Here is a 12650-nt window from a genome sequence, read left to right on the forward strand (position 1 = left end):
CTGAGGAGTTGCTTCCCTGAGCTGGGGCTGTGGACGGGAGCCCAGACACGCTGGGGCAGGCCCCAACCACCTGCACACGTCTCTGCTGGGGAGGAGAGCACTAGGGAAATGACGTCTGTCAGGCACATTCTAGGCGCTCACCGAGTCAGCCTCTGCGTGTGTGGGGCTGCAGACCCCAGCCAGAGCCCTGTGAGCCTTGTGCTCTCCGTGCTGTGCTGAGTCTGGGCGGTCAAGCAACCGCAAGAGGAGACTTTCAGTTGCTCTCACTTTGCCTCTAATAAAGCCTTCACTGCTGGAGCGCTTGGCAGTGTGCAACCCACCGGCAACTAAGCCCTCCACAAGAACGCCTGGGGACTAGGTGCAAAGGCAAGGCAGGAGTGGAGCTGAGGCCAGGAAGGCGCCAGTAGCATCTCCCAGTCTCGGGAAGCCCGCTCCTTTCTGGAATGGAAGCCTAGCCGCTAGGCAAGTCTGGGCAAGGCTCGCCCAGGGCAGAGAAGCCTCCCGCCAGCACTCTGACAGATCAGGCCTCTGAGCAGAGCTGGAGCTCTGCCGTACTGGAGGCGCACTCGGCTCCGCCCAAGCAGTGATTGCAGCCGCACGTTTCTGGGCTGCCTCCTCTTCTCGCGAGGAGGCTCGCGTCCCGCATGCTGTGCACTAGGCTTCCAGGCGAGTGCGCCCCGCGCGTCCTACCGGTCTTGGCTGAGGAGCTGCTTCCCTGAGCTGGGGCTGTGGACGGGAGCCCAGACACGCAGGGGCAGGCCCAAACACCTGCACACGTCTCTGCTGGGGAGGAGAGCACTAGGGAAATGACGTCTCTCAGGCACCTTCAGGGCGCTCCCGTAATTCGCCTCCGGTGTTTGGGGCTGCAGACCCCAGCCAGGGGCCCTGTGAGCCTTGTGCTCTCCGTCCTGTGCTGAGTCTGGGCGGTCAAGCAACCACTGGTGGAGCCCTGCAGTTGCCCTCCCATTGCCTCTAATAGAGCCCTCACTGCTGGAGCGCTTGGCAGTGTGCAACCCACCGGCAACTAAGCCCTCCACAAGAACGCCTGGGGACTAGGTGCAAAGGCAAGGCAGGAGTGGAGCTGAGGCCAGGAAGGCGCCAGTAGCATCTCCCAGTCTCGCGACCCTGCTCCTTCCTGCACTGGAATCCTAGCCGCAAGGCAAGTCTTGGCAAGGCTCGCCCAGGGCAGAGCAGCCTCACGCCAGCAACTCTGCCAGATCTGGCCTCTGAGCAGAGCTGGAGCTCTGCCGTACTGGAGGCGCACTCGGCTCCGCCAAAGCAGTGATTGCAGCCACACGCTTCTGGGCTGCCTCCTCTTCTCGCGAGGAGGCTTGCTTCCCGCATGCTGTGCACTAGGCTTCCAGGAGGGGGCGCCCCGCGCCTCCTACAGGTTTTGGCTCAGGAGCTGCTTCCCTGAGCTGGGGCTGTGGACGGTAGTCCAGACACGCAGGGGCAGGCCCAAACACCTGCACACGTCTCTGCTGGGATGAGAGCACTAGGGAAATGTTGTCTGTCAGGCAACTTCTAGGCGCTCACCGAGTCAGCCTCCGCGTGTGTGGGGCTGCAGACCCCAGCCAGGGGCCCTGTGAGCCTTGTGCTCTCCGTGCTGTGCTGAGTCTGGGCGGTCAAGCAACCACTGGTGGAGCCCTGCAGTTGCCCTCCCATTGCCTCTAATAGAGCCCTCACTGCTGGAGCGCTTGGCAGTGTGCAACCCACCGGCAACTAAGCCCTCCACAAGAACGCCTGGGGACTAGGTGCAAAGGCAAGGCAGGAGTGGAGCTGAGGCCAGGAAGGCGCCAGTAGCATCCCCCAGTCTCGCGCAGCCTGCTCCTTCCTAGCCTGGAATCTAGCCGCGAGGCAAGTCTGGGCAAGGCTCGCCCAGGGCAGAGCAGCCTCACGCCAGCAACTCTGCCAGATCAGGCCTCTGAGCAGAGCTGGAGCTCTGCCGTACTGGAGGCGCACTCGGCTCCGCCAAAGCAGTGAAAGCAGCCGCAGGCAGCAGACTGCCTCCTCTTCTCGCGAGGAGGCTCGATTCCCACATGCTGTGCACTAGGCTTCCAGGCGGGGATGCCACGCGCCTCCTACAGGTCTTGGCGGAGGAGCTGTTTCCATGAGCTGGGGCTGTGGACGGGAGCCCAGACACGGAGGGGCAGGCCCAAACACCTGCACACGTCTCTGCTGGGGAGGAGAGCACTAGGGAAATGACGTCTGTCAGGCACCTTCTAGGCGCTCACTGAGTCAGCCTCCCCGTGTGTGGGGCTGCAGACCCCAGCCAAGGCCCCTGTGAGCCTTGTGCTCTCCGTGCTGTGCTGAGTCTGGGCGGTCAAGCAACCGCAAGTTGAGACTTGCAGTTGCTCTCACTTTGCCTCTAATAAAGCCCTCACTGCTGGAGCGCTTGGCAGTGTGCAACCCACCGGCAACTAAGCCCTCCACAAGAACGCCTGGGGACTAGGTGCAAAGGCAAGGCAGGAGTGGAGCTGAGGCCAAGAAGGCGCCAGTAGCATCTCCCAGTCTCGCGCAGCCTGCTCCTTCCTGGACTGGAAGCCTAGCGGAGAGGCAAGTCTGGGCAAGGCTCGCGGAGGGCAGAGCAGCCTCACGCCAGCAACTCTGCCAGATCGGGTCTCTGAGCAGAGCTGGAGCTCTGCCGTACTGGAGGCGCACTCGGCTCCGCCACAGCAGTGAAAGCAGCCACACGTAGCAGGGCTGCCTTCTCTTCTCCCGAGGAGGCTCGCTTCCCGCATGCTGTGCACTAGGCTTCCAGGCGGGGCCCCATGCGCCTCCCACAGGTCTTGGCTGAGGAGTTGCTTCCCTGATCTGGGGCTGTGGACGGGAGCCCAGTCACGCAGGGGCAGGCCCCAACCACCTGCACACGTCTCTGCTGGGGAGGAGAGCACTAGGGAAATGACGTCTGTCAGGCACCTTCTGGGCGCTCACCGAGTCAGCCTCCGCGTGTGTGGGGCTGCAGACCCCAGCCAGGGGCCCTGTGAGCCTTGTGCTCTCCGTGCTGTGCTGAGTCTGGGCGGTCAAGCAACCGCTGGAGAAGTCCTGCAGTTGCCCTCCCATTGCCTCTAATAGAGCCCTCACTGCTGGAGCGCTTGGCAGTGTGCAACCCACCGGCAACTAAGCCCTCCACAAGAACGCCTGCGGACTAGATGCAAAGGCAAGGCAGGAGTGGAGCTGAGGCCAGGAAGGCGCCAGTAGCATCTCCCAGTCTCGCGACCCTGCTCCTTCCTGCACTGGAATCCTAGCCGCAAAGCAAGTCTGGGCAAGGCTCGCCCAGGGCAGAGCAGCCTCACGCCAGCAACTCTGCCAGATCTGGCCTCTGAGCAGAGCTGGAGCTCTGCCGTACTGGAGGCGCACTCGGCTCCGCCAAAGCAGTGATTGCAGCCACACGCTTCTGGGCTGCCTCCTCTTCTCGCGAGGAGGCTTGCTTCCCGCATGCTGTGCACTAGGCTTCCAGGAGGGGGCGCCCCGCGCCTCCTACAGGTTTTGACTCAGGAGCTGCTTCCCTGAGCTGGGGCTGTGGACGGTAGTCCAGACACGCAGGGGCAGGCCCAAACACCTGCACACGTCTCTGCTGGGGTGAGAGCACTAGGGAAATGTTGTCTGTCAGGCAACTTCTAGGCGCTCACCGAGTCAGCCTCCGCGTGTGTGGGGCTGCAGACCCCAGCCAGGGGCCCTGTGAGCCTTGTGCTCTCCGTGCTGTGCTGAGTCTGGGCGGTCAAGCAACCACTGGTGGAGCCCTGCAGTTGCCCTCCCATTGCCTCTAATAGAGCCCTCACTGCTGGAGCGCTTGGCAGTGTGCAACCCACCGGCAACTAAGCCCTCCACAAGAACGCCTGGGGACTAGGTGCAAAGGCAAGGCAGGAGTGGAGCTGAGGCCAGGAAGGCGCCAGTAGCATCTCCCAGTCTCGCGCAGCCTGCTCCTTCCTAGCCTGGAATCTAGCCGCGAGGCAAGTCTGGGCAAGGCTCGCCCAGGGCAGAGCAGCCTCACGCCAGCAACTCTGCCAGATCAGGCCTCTGAGCAGAGCTGGAGCTCTGCCGTACTGGAGGCGCACTCGGCTCCGCCAAAGCATTGAAAGCAGCCGCAGGCAGCAGACTGCCTCCTCTTCTCGCGAGGAGGCTCGCTTCCCACATGCTGTGCACTAGGCTTCCAGGCGGGGCCCCATGCGCCTCCCACAGGTCTTGGCTCAGGAGTTGCTTCCCTGAGCTGGGGCTGTGGACGGGAGCCCAGACACGGAGGGGCAGGCCCAAACACCTGCACACGTCTCTGCTGGGGAGGAGAGCACTAGGGAAATGACGTCTGTCAGGCACCTTCTAGGCGCTCACTGAGTCAGCCTCCCCGTGTGTGGGGCTGCAGACCCCAGCCAGGGGCCCTGTGAGCCTTGTGCTCTCCGTGCTGTGCTGAGTCTGGGCGGTCAAGCAACCGCAAGTTGAGACTTGCAGTTGCTCTCACTTTGCCTCTAATAAAGCCCTCACTGCTGGAGCGCTTGGCAGTGTGCAACCCACCGGCAACTAAGCCCTCCACAAGAACGCCTGGGGACTAGGTGCAAAGGCAAGGCAGGAGTGGAGCTGAGGCCAGGAAGGCGCCAGTAGCATCTCCCAGTCTCGCGCAGCCTGCTCCTTCCTAGCCTGGAATCTAGCCGCGAGGCAAGTCTGGGCAGGGCTCGCCCAGGGCAGAGCAGCCTCACGCCAGCAACTCTGCCAGATCAGGCCTCTGAGCAGAGCTGGAGCTCTGCCGTACTGGAGGCGCACTCGGCTCCGCCACAGCAGTGAAAGCAGCCACACGTAGCAGGGCTGCCTTCTCTTCTCCCGAGGAGGCTCGCTTCCCGCATGCTGTGCACTAGGCTTCCAGGCGGGGCCCCATGCGCCTCCCACAGGTCTTGGCTGAGGAGTTGCTTCCCTGATCTGGGGCTGTGGACGGGAGCCCAGTCACGCAGGGGCAGGCCCCAACCACCTGCACACGTCTCTGCTGGGGAGGAGAGCACTAGGGAAATGACGTCTGTCAGGCACCTTCTGGGCGCTCACCGAGTCAGCCTCCGCGTGTGTGGGGCTGCAGACCCCAGCCAGGGGCCCTGTGAGCCTTGTGCTCTCCGTGCTGTGCTGAGTCTGGGCGGTCAAGCAACCGCTGGAGAAGTCCTGCAGTTGCCCTCCCATTGCCTCTAATAGAGCCCTCACTGCTGGAGCGCTTGGCAGTGTGCAACCCACCGGCAACTAAGCCCTCCACAAGAACGCCTGCGGACTAGATGCAAAGGCAAGGCAGGAGTGGAGCTGAGGCCAGGAAGGCGCCAGTAGCATCTCCCAGTCTCGCGACCCTGCTCCTTCCTGCACTGGAATCCTAGCCGCAAAGCAAGTCTGGGCAAGGCTCGCCCAGGGCAGAGCAGCCTCACGCCAGCAACTCTGCCAGATCTGGCCTCTGAGCAGAGCTGGAGCTCTGCCGTACTGGAGGCGCACTCGGCTCCGCCAAAGCAGTGATTGCAGCCACACGCTTCTGGGCTGCCTCCTCTTCTCGCGAGGAGGCTTGCTTCCCGCATGCTGTGCACTAGGCTTCCAGGAGGGGGCGCCCCGCGCCTCCTACAGGTTTTGACTCAGGAGCTGCTTCCCTGAGCTGGGGCTGTGGACGGTAGTCCAGACACGCAGGGGCAGGCCCAAACACCTGCACACGTCTCTGCTGGGGTGAGAGCACTAGGGAAATGTTGTCTGTCAGGCAACTTCTAGGCGCTCACCGAGTCAGCCTCCGCGTGTGTGGGGCTGCAGACCCCAGCCAGGGGCCCTGTGAGCCTTGTGCTCTCCGTGCTGTGCTGAGTCTGGGCGGTCAAGCAACCACTGGTGGAGCCCTGCAGTTGCCCTCCCATTGCCTCTAATAGAGCCCTCACTGCTGGAGCGCTTGGCAGTGTGCAACCCACCGGCAACTAAGCCCTCCACAAGAACGCCTGGGCACTAGGTGCAAAGGCAAGGCAGGAGTGGAGCTGAGGCCAGGAAGGCGCCAGTAGCATCTCCTAGTCTCGCGCAGCCTGCTCCTTCCTAGCCTGGAATCTAGCCGCGAGGCAAGTCTGGGCAAGGCTCGCCCAGGGCAGAGCAGCCTCACGCCAGCAACTCTGCCAGATCAGGCCTCTGAGCAGAGCTGGAGCTCTGCCGTACTGGAGGCGCACTCGGCTCCGCCAAAGCAGTGAAAGCAGCCGCAGGCAGCAGACTGCCTCCTCTTCTCGCGAGGAGGCTCGCTTCCCACATGCTGTGCACTAGGCTTCCAGGCGGGGCCCCATGCGCCTCCCACAGGTCTTGGCTCAGGAGTTGCTTCCCTGAGCTGGGGCTGTGGACGGGAGCCTAGACACGGAGGGGCAGGCCCAAACACCTGCACACGTCTCTGCTGGGGAGGAGAGCACTAGGGAAATGACGTCTGTCAGGCACCTTCTAGGCGCTCACTGAGTCAGCCTCCCCGTGTGTGGGGCTGCAGACCCCAGCCAGGGGCCCTGTGAGCCTTGTGCTCTCCGTGCTGTGCTGAGTCTGGGCGGTCAAGCAACCGCAAGTTGAGACTTGCAGTTGCTCTCACTTTGCCTCTAATAAAGCCCTCACTGCTGGAGCGCTTGGCAGTGTGCAACCCACCGGCAACTAAGCCCTCCACAAGAACGCCTGGGGACTAGGTGCAAAGGCAAGGCAGGAGTGGAGCTGAGGCCAGGAAGGCGCCAGTAGCATCTCCCAGTCTCGCGCAGCCTGCTCCTTCCTAGCCTGGAATCTAGCCGCGAGGCAAGTCTGGGCAGGGCTCGCCCAGGGCAGAGCAGCCTCACGCCAGCAACTCTGCCAGATCAGGCCTCTGAGCAGAGCTGGAGCTCTGCCGTACTGGAGGCGCACTCGGCTCCGCCAAAGCAGTGAAAGCAGCCGCAGGCAGCAGACTGCCTCCTCTTCTCGCGAGGAGGCTCGCTTCCCACATGCTGTGCACTAGGCTTCCAGGCGGGGCCCCATGCGCCTCCCACAGGTCTTGGCTCAGGAGTTGCTTCCCTGAGCTGGGGCTGTGGACGGGAGCCCAGACACGGAGGGGCAGGCCCAAACACCTGCACACGTCTCTGCTGGGGAGGAGAGCACTAGGGAAATGACGTCTGTCAGGCACCTTCTAGGCGCTCACTGAGTCAGCCTCCCCGTGTGTGGGGCTGCAGACCCCAGCCAGGGGCCCTGTGAGCCTTGTGCTCTCCGTGCTGTGCTGAGTCTGGGCGGTCAAGCAACCGCAAGTTGAGACTTGCAGTTGCTCTCACTTTGCCTCTAATAAAGCCCTCACTGCTGGAGCGCTTGGCAGTGTGCAACCCACCGGCAACTAGCCCTCCACAAGAACGCCTGGGGACTAGGTGCAAAGGCAAGGCAGGAGTGGAGCTGAAGCCAAGAAGGCGCCAGTAGCATCTCCCAGTCTCGCGCAGCCTGCTCCTTCCTGGAGTGGAAGCCTATGTGCGAGGCAAGTCTGGGCAAGGCTCGCGGAGGGCAGAGCAGCCTCACGCCAGCAACTCTGCCAGATCGGGCGTCTGAGCAGAGCTGGAGCTCTGCCGTACTGGAGGCGTACTCGGCTCCGCCAAAGCAGTGAAAGCAGCCGCACGGAGCAATGCTGCCTTCTCTTCTTCCGAGGAGGCTCGCTTCCCGCATGCTCTAAACTCGGATTCCAGGTGGGACCCCCTGGGCCTCCCACAGGTCTTGGCTCAGGAGCTGCTTCCCTGAGCTGGGGCTGTGGACGGGAGCCCAGACACGCAGGGGCAGGCCCCAACCACCTGCACACGTCTCTGCTGGGGAGGAGAGCACTAGGGAAATGACGTCTGTCAGGCACCTTCTGGGCGCTCACCGAGTCAGCCTCCGCGTGTGTGGGGCTGCAGTTCCAGCCAGGGAACCTGTGAGACTTGTGCTCTCCGTGCTGTGCTTAGTCTGGGCGGTCAAGGAACCGCAAGTGGAGACTTGCAGTTGCACTCACATTGCCTCTAATAGAGCCCTCACTGCTGGAGCGCTTGGCAGTGTGCAACCCACCGGCAACTAATCCCTCCACAAGAAAGCCTGGGGACTAGGTGCAAAGGCAAGGCAGGAGTGGAGCTGAGGCCAGGAAGGCGCCAGTAGCATCTCCAAGTCTCGCGCAGCCTGCTCCTTCCTGGACTGGAAGCCTAGCCGCGAGGAAATTCTGGGCAAGTCTCGCCCAGGGCAGAGCAGCCTCACGCCAGCAACTCTGCCAGATCGGGCCTCTGAGCAGAGCTGGAGCTCTGCCGTACTGGAGGCGCACTCGGCTCCGCCACAGCAGTGAAAGCAGCCACACGTAGCAGGGCTGCCTTCTCTTCTCCCGAGGAGGCTCGCTTCCCGCATGCTGTGCACTAGGCTTCCAGGCGGGGCCCCATGCGCCTCCCACAGGTCTTGGCTCAGGAGTTGCTTCCCTGAGCTGGGGCTGTGGACGGGAGCCCAGATACGGAGGGCCAAGCCCAAACACCTGCACACGTCTCTGCTGGGGAGGAGAGCACTAGGGAAATGACGTCTGTCAGGCACCTTCTAGGCGCTCACTGAGTCAGCCTCCCCGTGTGTGGGGCTGCAGACCCCAGCCAGGGGCCCTGTGAGCCTTGTGCTCTCCGTGCTGTGCTGAGTCTGGGCGGTCAAGCAACCGCAAGTTGAGACTTGCAGTTGATCTCACTTTGCCTCTAATAAAGCCCTCACTGCTGGAGCGCTTGGCAGTGTGCAACCCACCGGCAACTAAGCCCTCCACAAGAACGCCTGGGGACTAGGTGCAAAGGCAAGGCAGGAGTGGAGCTGAGGCCAAGAAGGCGCCAGTAGCATCTCCCAGTCTCGCGCAGCCTGCTCCTTCCTGGACTGGAAGCCTAGCGGCGAGGCAAGTCTGGGCAAGGCTCGCGGAGGGCAGAGCAACCTCACGCCAGCAACTCTGCCAGATCGGGCCTCTGAGCAGAGCTGGAGCTCTGCCGTACTGGAGGCGCACTCGGCTCCGCCAAAGCAGTGAAAGCAGCCGCACGCAGCAATGCTGCCTTCTCTTCTCCCGAGGAGGCTCGCTTCCCACATGCTCTAAACTCGGATTCCAGGTGGGACCCCCTGGGCCTCCCACAGGACTTGGCTCAGGAGCTGCTTCCCTGAGCTGGGGCTGTGGACGGGAGCCCAGACACGCAGGGGCAGGCCCCAACCACCTGCACACGTCTCTGCTGGGGAGGAGAGCACTAGGGAAATGACGTCTGTCAGGCACCTTCTGGGCGCTCACCGAGTCAGCCTCCGCGTGTGTGGGGCTGCAGACCCCAGCCAGGGGCCCTGTGAGCCTTGTGCTCTCCGTGCTATGCTGAGTCTGGGCGGTCAAGCAACCGCTGGAGAAGTCCTGCCGTTGCCCTCCCATTGCCTCTAATAGAGCCCTCACTGCTGGAGCGCTTGGCAGTGTGCAACCCACCGGCAACTAAGCCCTCCACAAGAACGCCTGCGGACTAGATGCAAAGGCAAGGCAGGAGTGGAGCTGAGGCCAGGAAGGCGCCAGTAGCATCTCCCAGTCTCGCGACCCTGCTCCTTCCTGCACTGGAATCCTAGCCGCGAGGCAAGTCTGGGCAAGGCTCGCCCAGGGCAGAGCAGCCTTACGCCAGCAACTCTGCCAGATCTGGCCTCTGAGCAGAGCTGGAGCTCTGCCGTACTGGAGGCGCACTCGGCTCCGCCAAAGCAGTGAATGCTGCCGCACGCAGCAGGGCTGCCTTCTCTTCTCCCGAGGAGGCTCGCTTCCCGCATGCTGTGCACTAGGCTTCCAGTGGGGGCCGCCCCGGGCTTCCTACACGTCTTGGCTCAGGAGCTGCTTCCCTGAGCTGGGGATGTGGACGGGAGCCCAGACAGGCAGGGGCAGGCCCCAACCACCTGGACACGTCTCTGCTGGGGAGGAGATCACTAGGGAAATGACGTCTGTCAGGCACCTTCTCGGCGCTCACGGAGTCATCCTCCGCGTGTGTGTGGCTGCAGACCCCAGCCAGGGGCTCTGTGAGCCTTGTGCTCTCCGTGCTCTTCTGAGTCTGGGCGTTCTAGCCTCCGCTGGAGGAGCCCTGCAGTTGCCCTCCCATTGCCTCTAATAGAGCCCTCACTGCTGGAGCGCTTGACAGTGTGCAACCCACCGGCAACTAAGCCCTCCACAAGAACGCCTGGGGACTAGGTGCAAAGGCAAGGCAGGAGTGGAGCTGAGGCCAGGAAGGCGCCAGTAGCATCTCCCAGTCTCGCGCAGCCTGCTCCTTCCTGGTCAGGAAGCCTAGCCGCGAGGCAAGTCTGGGCAAGGCTCGCCCAGGGCAGAGCAGCCTCACGCCAGCAACTCTGCCAGATCGGGCCTCTGAGCAGAGCTGGAGCTCTGCCGTACTGGAGGCGCACTCGGCTCCAGCCAAGCAGTGATTGTTGCCGCACGCAGGTGGGCTGCCTCCTCTTCTCCCGAGGAGGCTCGCTTCCCGCATGCTGTGCACTAGGCTTCCAGGTGGGGCCGCCCCGCGCCTCCTACACGTCTTGGTTCAGGAGCTGCTTCCCTGAGCTGGGGCTCTGGACGGGAGCCCAGACACGCAGGGGCAGGCCCCAACCACCTGCACACGTCTCTGCTGGGGAGGAGAGCACTAGGGAAATGACGTCTGTCAGGCACCTTCTGGGCGCTCACGGATTCAGCCTCCGGGTGTGTGAGGTTGCAGACTCCAGCCAGGGGCCCTGGGAATCTTGTGCTCTCCATGCGGCGCTGAGTCTGGGAGGCCAAGCTACAGCTGGAGAAGCCCTGCAGTTGCCCTTCCCTTCCCTCTGACAGAGCTCGTATTGCTGGATCCCTTGGCTTTGTGTCACTCACTATCCCCTAACTGGGACTCTAAACCACGAACTCCACCCTGACTTCAAAACCCTATATCCCGAACCCAGAAACCGAATCCCGAGCTCCAGTCTCCAAACCGTGAACCTGAACCCTAACCCAACCCCGAGCCCGAACACTGACCCCTAAATCCCAAACCCAAAGTCCAATCTCTAAACCAACACCCCAAAGCGCGAACCTCTAACCCTCAGCCGAACCCCATACCCCAAACCCCAAGCCCATAGTCAGAACCAGTAACCCCAAACTCCGAACCCAAACATCAAACCGTGTACCTCAACCCATATACCGAATCCAAATCTCGAACCCCAAGGACCGAACTTCCAACCTGAATCAGGATCCCCTAACCCAAACCCCTAGCTGAACTTCTAATCCAAACCCGAAAACCAAGCACCAAACCCCTAACCCATAACCTGAACTGCAATCCCCTACCTTAAAACACCAACCCCAATCACTAACCCCTAACCTGATCAGCGAACCCCTAAACCGAACCCCAATCCATGAATACCGAACCTCGAGCCCCAAACCCCAAACCCCAAAGCCTGATGCCAAACCCAAAGCGCTAACGTCTAAACTGAATCGAAACCCCAAAACCTAAACCCTTGACCCCAAACTCCTAAGCCATACCCCAAAGTCCAAACTGCAAAACCCTAACCGGAACCCCATACCCCAAACAATGAACCACGTACCCCAAACATGGAACCCGAACCCCAAACCCCATACCCTGCATCCGAACCCCTATCCCAACTGCAAACCCCAAACCCCGAACCGGGAACCCCAAAACCCTAACCCGAACCGTGAACCCCTAACCCTAACCGGAACCCAAACCTTAACCCGAGTCCCAAACCCCAAACCCAAACCCCGACCCCCATACCCCAAACCGCAAACACCGATCCACGTAGCCCAAACCCCGAATCCATAATTCGAACCCCGAACCCCAAATCCGGAACCCAAACCCCGAACCCCAAACCGCTAACCCGAACCCCAAACCTAAACCCAAACCCAAACCGCACACCCCTAATCCCTTACTGGAACCGCAAACCCGTAAACTGAACCCTAAACCCTGAACCAAAACCCCTAACCTGTACCCCCCACCCCACACCCCGAACCCAAACCCAAACCCCTAACCCCAATCGCAAACCCCTAACCTGAACCCCAAAGCCCAACTGCGAACACCGAAACTGAACCCTAAAACCCGAAACCCAAACCCCCAAACCCAAACCCCCAAACCCAAACTCCAAACCCCCAACCCGAACCCCAAACCCCAAACCCCTAACCGGAACCCCAAACCTCAAACCCCAAACCGCACACCCCAAACCCCTAAGCCAAACCCCAAACCGCCAACCCCTAACTCCTAACCCGAACAGCGAAACTCTAAACTGCACCTCACACCCCCAACCCCAAACCATGAACCCAAACCCCCGAACCCCAAACCTCAAATCTCGACCCCCGAACCACAAACGTCACATACTGAACCCCTAATCGGAACCCCGAACCCCAATCCCCGAACCCCAAACCCAAATCCCCAAACCCCCAAACCCCAACCCTGAACACAAACCCCAAACCCATAACAGGAACCCGAAATCGCAAACCCCTGACCCAAATCCCAAACTCCAAACCCCAAACCCCTAAACCGCGAACCCCTAACCCGAACCCCAAACCCCAAACCCTAACCGCGAACCCCAAACCCCAAACCCAAACCGCGAACCCCTAACCCCAAACCCTAAGCGCGAACCCCTAACCCAAACCCCAAACCCCAAACCAAACCGCGAACCCCAAACACCAAACCCCTAACCCGAATCCAAAACCCAAAACCCTTAACCCAAATCCCAAACCC

The sequence above is a fragment of the Capricornis sumatraensis genome, unplaced genomic scaffold (assembly GCF_032405125.1).
Source record: "Capricornis sumatraensis isolate serow.1 unplaced genomic scaffold, serow.2 scaffold1, whole genome shotgun sequence".
Classification (NCBI taxonomy): domain Eukaryota; kingdom Metazoa; phylum Chordata; class Mammalia; order Artiodactyla; family Bovidae; genus Capricornis; species Capricornis sumatraensis.